Here is a 9397-nt window from a genome sequence, read left to right as displayed (position 1 = left end):
CTCGAGGCGTTTCGGGTCACTGAATTTACCATCGAGGATTATTACTGGATTTATTTTCTTCGGCAGATTCATCTTCTATATTACTGGATTCTTCGGTTCAATGGATTAATCTCCTATGATTGTTACTGGAACTATTTTCTTCGGATCAATGGATTCATCCTCTCTGATATCAGCGAATTCATCTTCTATAGTTATTACTGGATTCTTCGGGCCAATGGATTCATCATCTATGGTATCTACGGATTTATCTTCAATATATACTCTATATTTAATGGCGTAATCTTCAATATGGACTCATCTCAAATACTTCATATGGGATTCATCTTTGTATATTATTGTCTATGGCTACATCCTAAATGGCTTCACCGTATATGACGCCGCGACTCCGTCAACTTCATTCGACATCATGGCTAAACACTCGGGGGCTCGACCATGACTTCGCCTCGGGTCGCAACTGCGACACAACACCTAAGCAACAATCATGATACCACCCCAGAAACGCTCGGGGGCTCGGCTATCTCTTCGTCAATAATTTGGCGACATCTACTTTCATTATTTTATGGTTTCTATTTCGGCTAAACGATTTCGCTGCACTCGAAGACCTTCATCGCGCATCGACTCTGTTGTACTCAATAAGCTAAGTGTTCCTTTATTTCATATAAAGTTGATTATCATTTACTACCACCGCACCCGACACTCGGGGGCTGCGCGGCATATATTCACTTTAGATATCATCGAATCTGAGCATCTGACACCGCATGCGAAAAAGAGAGTCAAGGGAAAGATAGAAAAAGTTTGTTTATTTGTGCAGGAGAAAGCCGACGAAATTGTCTACAAGAGAGAACCCGACGAAATTTTCTAAAGGGAGAACTCGACGAAATTGTCTTCAAGGAGGTCCCGAAGAATTATCCTCAAAGAGGTCCCGAAGAATTATCTTCAAGAAGGTCCCGACAAATTATCCTCAAGGAGGTCCCGGAGAATTATCTTCAAGAAGGTCCCGGAGAATTATCCTCAGGGAGGACTCGAAGAATTATCCTCAAGGAGGACCCGAAGAATTGTCCTCAGGGAGGACCCGAAGAATTTTCCTCAAGGAGGACCCGAAGAAATTTTCTTCAAGAAAGAACTCGATGAAATTTTCATCAAGGAGGAACCAATAAAAAAAGAGATGGACAAATCTTCGGGTCCATTGACTCGTCATATTGTTCCGAGTAAGAGCATCGGGGATGTACTCGCCAATATAGAAGAACCAATATATTCGGCTGTCTCATCAAGCCCGAAAGAAAAATAGAAGAGCCCACAAAATGGGTCATTGCATCAGCCGAATAAGGCACTCGACAATATATTCTCAGAGCGCTAAAAGTCGCGAATGATCTCTAAATGCCGCAAAACTCTGTGAAGGTAAGACCCCGGATCCGTTCTGAGCGGCGTGGCACCGTCTCTGACGTCGGTTTGCTACTTTTATCCGTACCAACAGATACGAAGAAAAATCCTAACGGACGCGTTAGGTACCCGATAAAACATGACTCGGGACTCGACGGATGGTAAGACCTTAAGCGGCACCTATCGAGTTAACACCGGTATCCGGGATCATGTCCAGGGACGTGATCTTGAAGTAGGTTTTTGCGGATTGCCACTAGAGCAGTTAACTAGTACCTGATCCGTCAGATGAACTAGCCCCAATTACCATTATCCCTGCATAATATAGATATGGATGTCAGATAAAAATAGCAACGACCTGGAGTCAATAAAAAGAGGGGCTGCGCCAAGTTCTTTATCGAGTAGTACAACTTGAGCCTATGCCAGGTGCAAGCACCTGCCCATAGGCTCGGGGGCTACTCTTATCGAGAGCATTGTTCACCCTTCCGATAAGATACAAGAAAGAGGAAAAATTGTGGAGTCGATTACAAGCAAGTTGAGCCTACACCCAAGTGCAAACACTTGGCTGTAGCCTCGGGGGCTATTCCCATCGGGAGCGCTGGTCGCGCACCCGATAGAAAATAACTTCGACAACATCTACGACAATCAAGGTTTGTCGTAGATGTTGTTGAAGTTATTTTCTATCGGGCACGCGAACAGCGTTCCCGATGGGAGTAGCCCCCGAGGCTACAACCAAGGACTTGTGCTTGGTTGTAGGTTCAACGCCTTATATTACTATATTTTCCTTCTCTCTCGAGGTTTTCATATCTATCGGGTGCGCGACCAGCGCTCCCGATGGGAGTAGCCCCCGAGGCTATGAGCAAATGCTTGTATTTGATCATAGGCTCTCGCCATTTCTATTTTTTCACACTCAAATTTTTCATTTTTCCGAAGTAGCCCCCGAGCATTTGATCAAAAACTTGTATTTGACCAAAGGCTCTCGAAATAATTAATAATCTTTCCGCTCTTTTTATGAATCTTCACAGCCGAGATTTTCTCTCGCCCAGGTGACATCATTGCTGACGATAGCCACGATCACTGTATCGGGAAGACGCGAGTGCTGCTCTCTCTCTGTTTTGCGGGCCCAAAATCTCCATCATATTGACACGTAGTGCAAGTGGGGGACACACGTCCTCCACTTTTCCTGGCGCACGCACTGTAGCGCCTGTTCCGTTCCTTCATACTGAAATTACGTTGTTACCCCTTATCCACGTGTACATCATCCATCCCACAATTTCTCCATCCAACGGTGCGTCGATTCGCCGCGCCCCTTCTTAAGGCCATCGTCTTCCTCCGTTCGCTCTTTCGCTCGCGTCGCACCCCTGCTTTCCTCTGCAAAAATTCTCCATTGCGCCCATCACCTCTTGCGCTCAACCACGCTCACGCCTTTCTTCTCCATTGTTGTTGATGCCACCGCGCGCGCGGCTCACCAGGCACAGCACGCCCGAGTCGAAGATGGCGACAGCGGATCTGGGAAGCGCTGAGTGGGAAAGATCTAAGATCTCCGCCCAAGACATCAACTTGCTGAAGAAGCTTGGGATCAGCAAGAAGAAGGAGTCGTTGCTCTTCCCCAGCGAGGAGAGCTATCCCTCTCCTCCAATCCAGTACCAGGTCAGTTTCGTCGACCACCTCATCCGCAGTCTTTCTTCCCCCATTCACGACTTTCTGCGTGGGTTGATGTTTGTTTACGGATTGCAACTTCACCATCTTACTCCTAACTCCATCCTCCACATCTCGATTTTTATCACTCTTTGCGAATCCTTCCTTGGAGTCCAGCCTAACTGGGCTCTATGGAAGCGCATTTTCCTCCTTCGCCGTAATGGCTCTCCCAACGTCGCCTACAACATAGGCGGCGTTGTTATCTGCGTCCGCCCTGATGTCGAATACTTCGATGTCAAATTCGTTGACTCAGTTCAAGGGTGGCGCAAAAAATGGTTGTACATCCACGAAGAAAGCCACAACTCGACGGAACACAACATTCCTCCTTTTGATGGCAACGAAAAGATCTGTCGCCGCCGGTCTTGGGATGCAGAGGCTAGCGATGAAGAAAAAACGGCGATAGAGGCACTGATGACACGCATCCACGAGCTTCAAAATACCCGCGGACAAGAACTGTCGGGTATCCAAATCACAGCTTATTTCCTTAGGACTAGGGTGCAGCCTCTGCAAGCTCGCAAAAACCCCCTTTGGATGTATGCTGGCGACAAGGATGTGGATCGCGTGTCGATAGATTTACCAGTCAAGGACTTAGAAAAACTTGTCCGGAAAATCTCGTCGCTCAGCAAGAAAGACACCGTCCCGTCATCTTGCCGTGTGACGCCCTACAGCGCCACCAACGCGCTCCCGCAGGTAATATTTTTATCGTCTGCTTATTTGCTCAGTTCTTTTCTCTTTCTTTTGATTGCTATTTCTTCGACTGGTGTTAATGATACAAATTCATGCCAATGCTTTCTCTATCTTTTGTCCAGAACCACAAAACTGCGTCGCCTCTTCCTCCCCTTCCCGAAGGTGGAGAAGTCGAAGAGCGCGCAGTCATTTCTGAAGACACCTAGGTTCGTCCTCATCCTGAGAGCGAAATCGCGGTTTCGCACAAACCCGCAGCTTCCTCTGAAAAGGAGTATGATTCCGAGGCTACCGCATCGACACACTCCCTCCCCTCTGCTGTTTTTCCAAGGAACAAAAGAAAAAGGGATGAAGTTGCCGATTCTGGCACCTCCAAAGCCGGCACATCGCCTGCCGAAGAAGTTGGTCCTTCTGAAAAAAGGACAACTTTCAACCCTTACGAGGATGCCCTTGTCAGCTCGTAAGTTCTTACTATTATTTGTTGCTTGTTGTCGATATTTTTATCTATGTTGCTTCTTATACTGTCGCTTTTTATTGTAGCGGTGACGAGGATGAAGGTCCAGCTGTTGACGCGACTGCTCGAACGAGTACGTCGCGCACTTTGGTTGTTGATACGTCTCCGACGTATTGATAATTTCTTATGTTCCATGCTTGTTTTATGACAATACCTACATGTTTTGTTCACACTTTATATCGTTTTGATGCGTTTTCCGGAACTGACCTATTGACGAGATGCCGAAGTGCCGGTTCTCGTTTTACGCTGTTTTTGGTTTCAGAAATCCTAGTAAGGAAATATTCTCGGAATTGGACGAAATCAACGCCCAGCATCTTATAATTGGACGAAGCTTCCAGAACCCCGAGAGCCACCAGAGGGGGCCACAGGGCCACCAGATGACAGGGCGGCGCGGCCCAGGGGGGTGCCCCCCCCTATGGTGTCACCGCCTCGTCAGCCCTCCGACTCCGCCTCTTCGCCTATTTAAAGGTCCCTGACCTAAATCTTCGATACGGAAAAGCCACGGTACGAGAAACCTTCCAGAGCCGCCGCCATCGCAAAGCCAAGATCTGGGGGACAGGACTCTCTGTTCCGGCACGCCGCCGGGACGGGGAAGTGCCCCCGGAAGGCATCTCCATCGACACCACCGCCATCTTCATCACCGCTGCTGTCTCCCATGAGGAGGGAGTAGTTCTCCATCGAGGCTAAGGGCTGTACCGGTAGCTACGTGCTTCATCTCTCTCCCATGTACTTCAATACAATGATCTCATGAGCTGCTTTACATGATTGAGATCCATATGATGTTTTGTAATCTAGATGTCGTTATGCTATTCAAGTGGATTTTACTTATGTGATCTCCGGAGACTCCTTGTCCCACGTGTGTAAAGGTGACAGTGTGTGCACCGTGTGGGTCTCTTAGGCTATATTTCACAGAATACTTATTCACTGAGTTATGATTTGAGTTAGATTTTATCTTGCCAGAGAGTAATTCGGAATAGCATAGTGAAGTGCTTACTTATATTCCTTTATGATTGCAATGTGCTTTGTATCACTATTCTATGTGCTACTCTAGTGATGTTATTAAAGTACTCTATTCCTCCTCCATGATGTAATGGTGACAGTGTGTGCATCATGTAGTACTTGGCGTAGTTTATGATTATGATCTCTTGTAGATTATGAAGTTAACTATTACTATGATGGTATTAATGTGATCTATTCCTCCTTTCATAGTATGAAGGTGACAGTGTGCATGCTATGTTAGTACTTGGTATAGTTGTGTTGATCTATCATGCACTCTAAGGTTATTTAAATATGAATATCGAATATTGTGGAGCTTGTTAACTCCGGCATTGAGGGTTTGATACGTCTCCGACGTATCGATAATTTCTTATGTTCCATGCCACATTATTGATGATATCTACATGTTTTATGCATACTTTATGTCATATTTATGCATTTTCTGGAACTAACCTATTAACAAGATGCCGAAGAGCCGATTCTTTGTTTTCTCTTGTTTTTGGTTTCAGAAATCCTAGTAAGGAAATATTCTCGGAATTGGACGAAATCAACGCCCGGGGGCCTATTTTCACACGAAGCTTCCGGAAGACCGAAGAGTCAACGAAGTGGGGCCACGAGGTGGCCGGGAGGTAGAGCGGCGCGGCCCAAGCCCTGGCCGCGCCGACCTGTCTCCTGGGCCCCTCGTGACGCCCCCTGACCTGCCCTTCCGCCTACAAATAGCCTTCGTCGCAAAACCCCCAGTACCGAGAGCCACGATACGGAAAACCTTCCCGGAGACGCCGCCGCCGCCAATCCCATCTCGGGGGATTCGGGAGATCGCCTCCGGCACCCTGTCTGGAGAGGGGATTCATCTCCCGGAGGACTCTACACCGCCATGGTCGCCTCCGGAGTGATGAGTGAGTAGTTCACCCCTGGACTATGGGTCCATAGCGGTAGCTAGATGGTTGTCTTCTCCTTATGTGCTTCATTGTCGGATCTTGTGAGCTGCCAGAACATGATCAAGATCATCTATCACGTAATGCTATATGTTGTGTTTGTTGGGATCCGATGGATAGAGAATACTATGTTATGTTGATTATCAATCTATTACCTATGTGTTGTTTATGATCTTGCATGCTCTCCGTTATTAGTAGAGGCTCGGCCAAGTTTTTACTCTTAACTCCAAGAGGGAGTATTTATGCTCGATAGTGGGTTCATGTCTCCGTGAATGCGGGGAGTGACGGAAACCTCTAAGGTTATGGATGTCTTGTTGCCACTAGGGATAAAACATTGATGCTATGTCCGAGGATGTAGTTATTGATTACATTACGCACCATACTTAATGCAATTGTCTATTGTTTTCAACTTAATACTGGAAGGGGTTCGGATGATAACTCTGAAGGTGGAATTTTTAGGCATAGATGCATGCTTGGATAGCGGTCTATGTACTTTGTCGTAATGCCCAATTAAATCTCACAATACTCATCATATCATGTATGTGCATGGTCATGCCCTCTCTATTTGTCAATTGCCCAAGCTGTAATTTGTTCACCCAACATGCTATTTATCTTATGGGAGAGACACCTCTAGTGAGCTGTGGACCCCGGTCCAATTCTTTACATCTGAAATACAATCTACTGCAATTGTTCTACTGTTCTCTGCAAACAATCATCATCCACACTATACATCTAATCCTTTGTTACAGCAAGCAGGTGAGATTGACAACCTCACTGTATCGTTGGGACAAAGTACTTGGTTTGTGTTGTGCAGGTTCCACGTTGGCGCCGGAATCCCTGGTGTTGCGCCGCACTACATCTCGCCGCCATCAACCTTCAACGTGCTTCTTGGCTCCTACTGGTTCGATTAAACCTTGGTTTCATACTGAGGGAAAACTTGCCGCTGTACGCATCACACCTTCCTCTTGGGGTTCCTAACGGACGAGTGATGTACGCGTATCAAGCTCTTTTTCTGGCGCCGTTGCCGGGGAGATCAAGACACGCTGCAAGGGGAGTCTCCACATCCCAATCTCTTTACTTTGTTTTTGTCTTGCTTTACTTTATTTACTATTTTGTTTGCTGCACTAAATCAAAACACAAAAAAATTAGTTGCTAGTTTTACTTTATTTGCTATCTTGTTTGCTATATCAAAAACACAAAAAAAATTAGTTACTTGCATTTACTTTATCTAGTTTGCTTTATTTACTGTTGCTAAAATGGGTACTCCTGAAAATACTAAGTTGTGTGACTTCACAACCACAAATAATAATGATTTCTTATGCACACCTATTGCTCCACCTGCTACTACAACATAATTCTTTGAAATTAAACCTGCTTTACTGAATCTTGTTATGCGAGAGCAATTTTCTGGTGTTAGTTCTGATGATGCTATAGTAATTCTTATGGGAATTCTTACAACAATAATAGGAATACACCCCCTGTACTTGAAGCCATGCTTAAAGAATTTATTAGTACACAAACTGCTTTTAACAAATCTGTTGAAGAAAAGCTTGGGAAAATTGATATACTTGCTTCTAAAGTCGATAGTCTTGCTCTGTGATGTTGATCTTTTGAAATCGAAAGTTATGCCTCATGAAAATCATAATCATAAAATTGTTACTATAGCAAATGCCATCCAAGTTAGAATTAATGAGAATATAAGACTGATGGCCGAATTGCGTGCTAGGTGGGAAAGAGAAGAAAATGAAAAAGAAGATAATATAGCTAAAGTTTGGACTATTACCACTACTAGTAATGCTAATGCTACACATGTTGCTGCACATGTTGCTGCACCTCCTACTATTAATGGTAAAATAATTGGTGTTGGCAATGTTTCCACTTCAAATGCAAAGCGCGAAAAACTGCCTGAAACTGCTAAAACTGCTGAAACTGCTTGTGATAAAACTGCTGAAATTTTTTCCAACATTGGGGATGATGATCCCATTGCTTTAGATTATAATGGTTTGAATTTTGATTATGAAGTTATAAAGTTCTTACAAAAACTTGCTAAGAGTCCTAATGCTAGTGCTATAAATTTGGTTTTCACGAAACATATTACAAATGCTCTCATAAAAGCTAGAGAAGAGAAACTAGAACGCGAAGCTTCTATTCCTAGGAAGCTCGAGGATGGTTGGGAGCCCATCATTAAGATGAAGGTCAATGATTTTGATTGTAATGCTTTATGTGATCTTGGTGCAAGTATTCCTATTATGCCTAAGAAAATTTATAATATGCTTGAGTTGCCACCGCTGAAAAATTGTTATTTGGATGTTAATCTTGCTGATCATTCTACAAAGAAACCTTTGGGGAAAGTTGATAATGTTCGCATTACCGTTAACAATAACCTTGTCTCCGTTGATTTTGTTGTCTTGGATATTGAATGCAATGCATCTTGTCCCATTATATTGGGAAGACCTTTTCTTGAGCTGTTGGTGCTATCATTGATATGAAGGAAGGTAATATTAAAAATCAATTTCCTCTCAAGAAAGGTATGGAACACTTCCCTAGAAAGAGAATGAAGTTACCTTTTGATTCTATTATTAGAACAAATTATGATGTTGACACTTCGTCTCTTGATAATACTTGATACACACTTTCTGCGCCTAGGCTGAAAGGCGTTAAGAAAAGCGCTTATGGGAGACAACCCATGTTTTTACTACAGTACTTTGTTTTTATTTTGTGTCTTGGAAGTTGTTTACTACTGTAGCAACCTCTCCTTATCTTAGTTTTGTGCATTGTTGTGCCAAGTAAAGTCGTTGATAGTAAGGTTCATACTAGATTTGGATTACTGCGCAGAAACAGATTTCTTTGCTGTCACGAATCTGGGCAAAAATTCTCCGTAGGTAACTCAGAAAATTATGCCAATTTACGTGAGTGATCCTCAGATATGTACGCAACTTTCATTCAATTTGAGCATTTTCATTTGAGCAAGTCTGGTGCCTCAATAAAATTCGTCTTTACGGACTGTTCTATTTTGACAGATTCTGCTTATTATTTCGCATTGCCTGTTTTGATATGTTTGATGGATTTTTCGATTCCATTGACTTTCAGTAGCTTTGTGCAATGTCCAGAAGTGTTAAGAATGATTATGTCACCTCTGAACATGTATATTTTGATTGTGCACTAACTCTCTAATGAGTTGTTTTGAGTTTGG

This window comes from Lolium rigidum, chromosome 6 (assembly GCF_022539505.1).
Source record: "Lolium rigidum isolate FL_2022 chromosome 6, APGP_CSIRO_Lrig_0.1, whole genome shotgun sequence".
NCBI classification, from domain to species: domain Eukaryota; kingdom Viridiplantae; phylum Streptophyta; class Magnoliopsida; order Poales; family Poaceae; genus Lolium; species Lolium rigidum.
The sequence above is the reverse complement of the archived record's forward strand: the minus strand, read 5'-3'. Positions refer to the sequence as shown.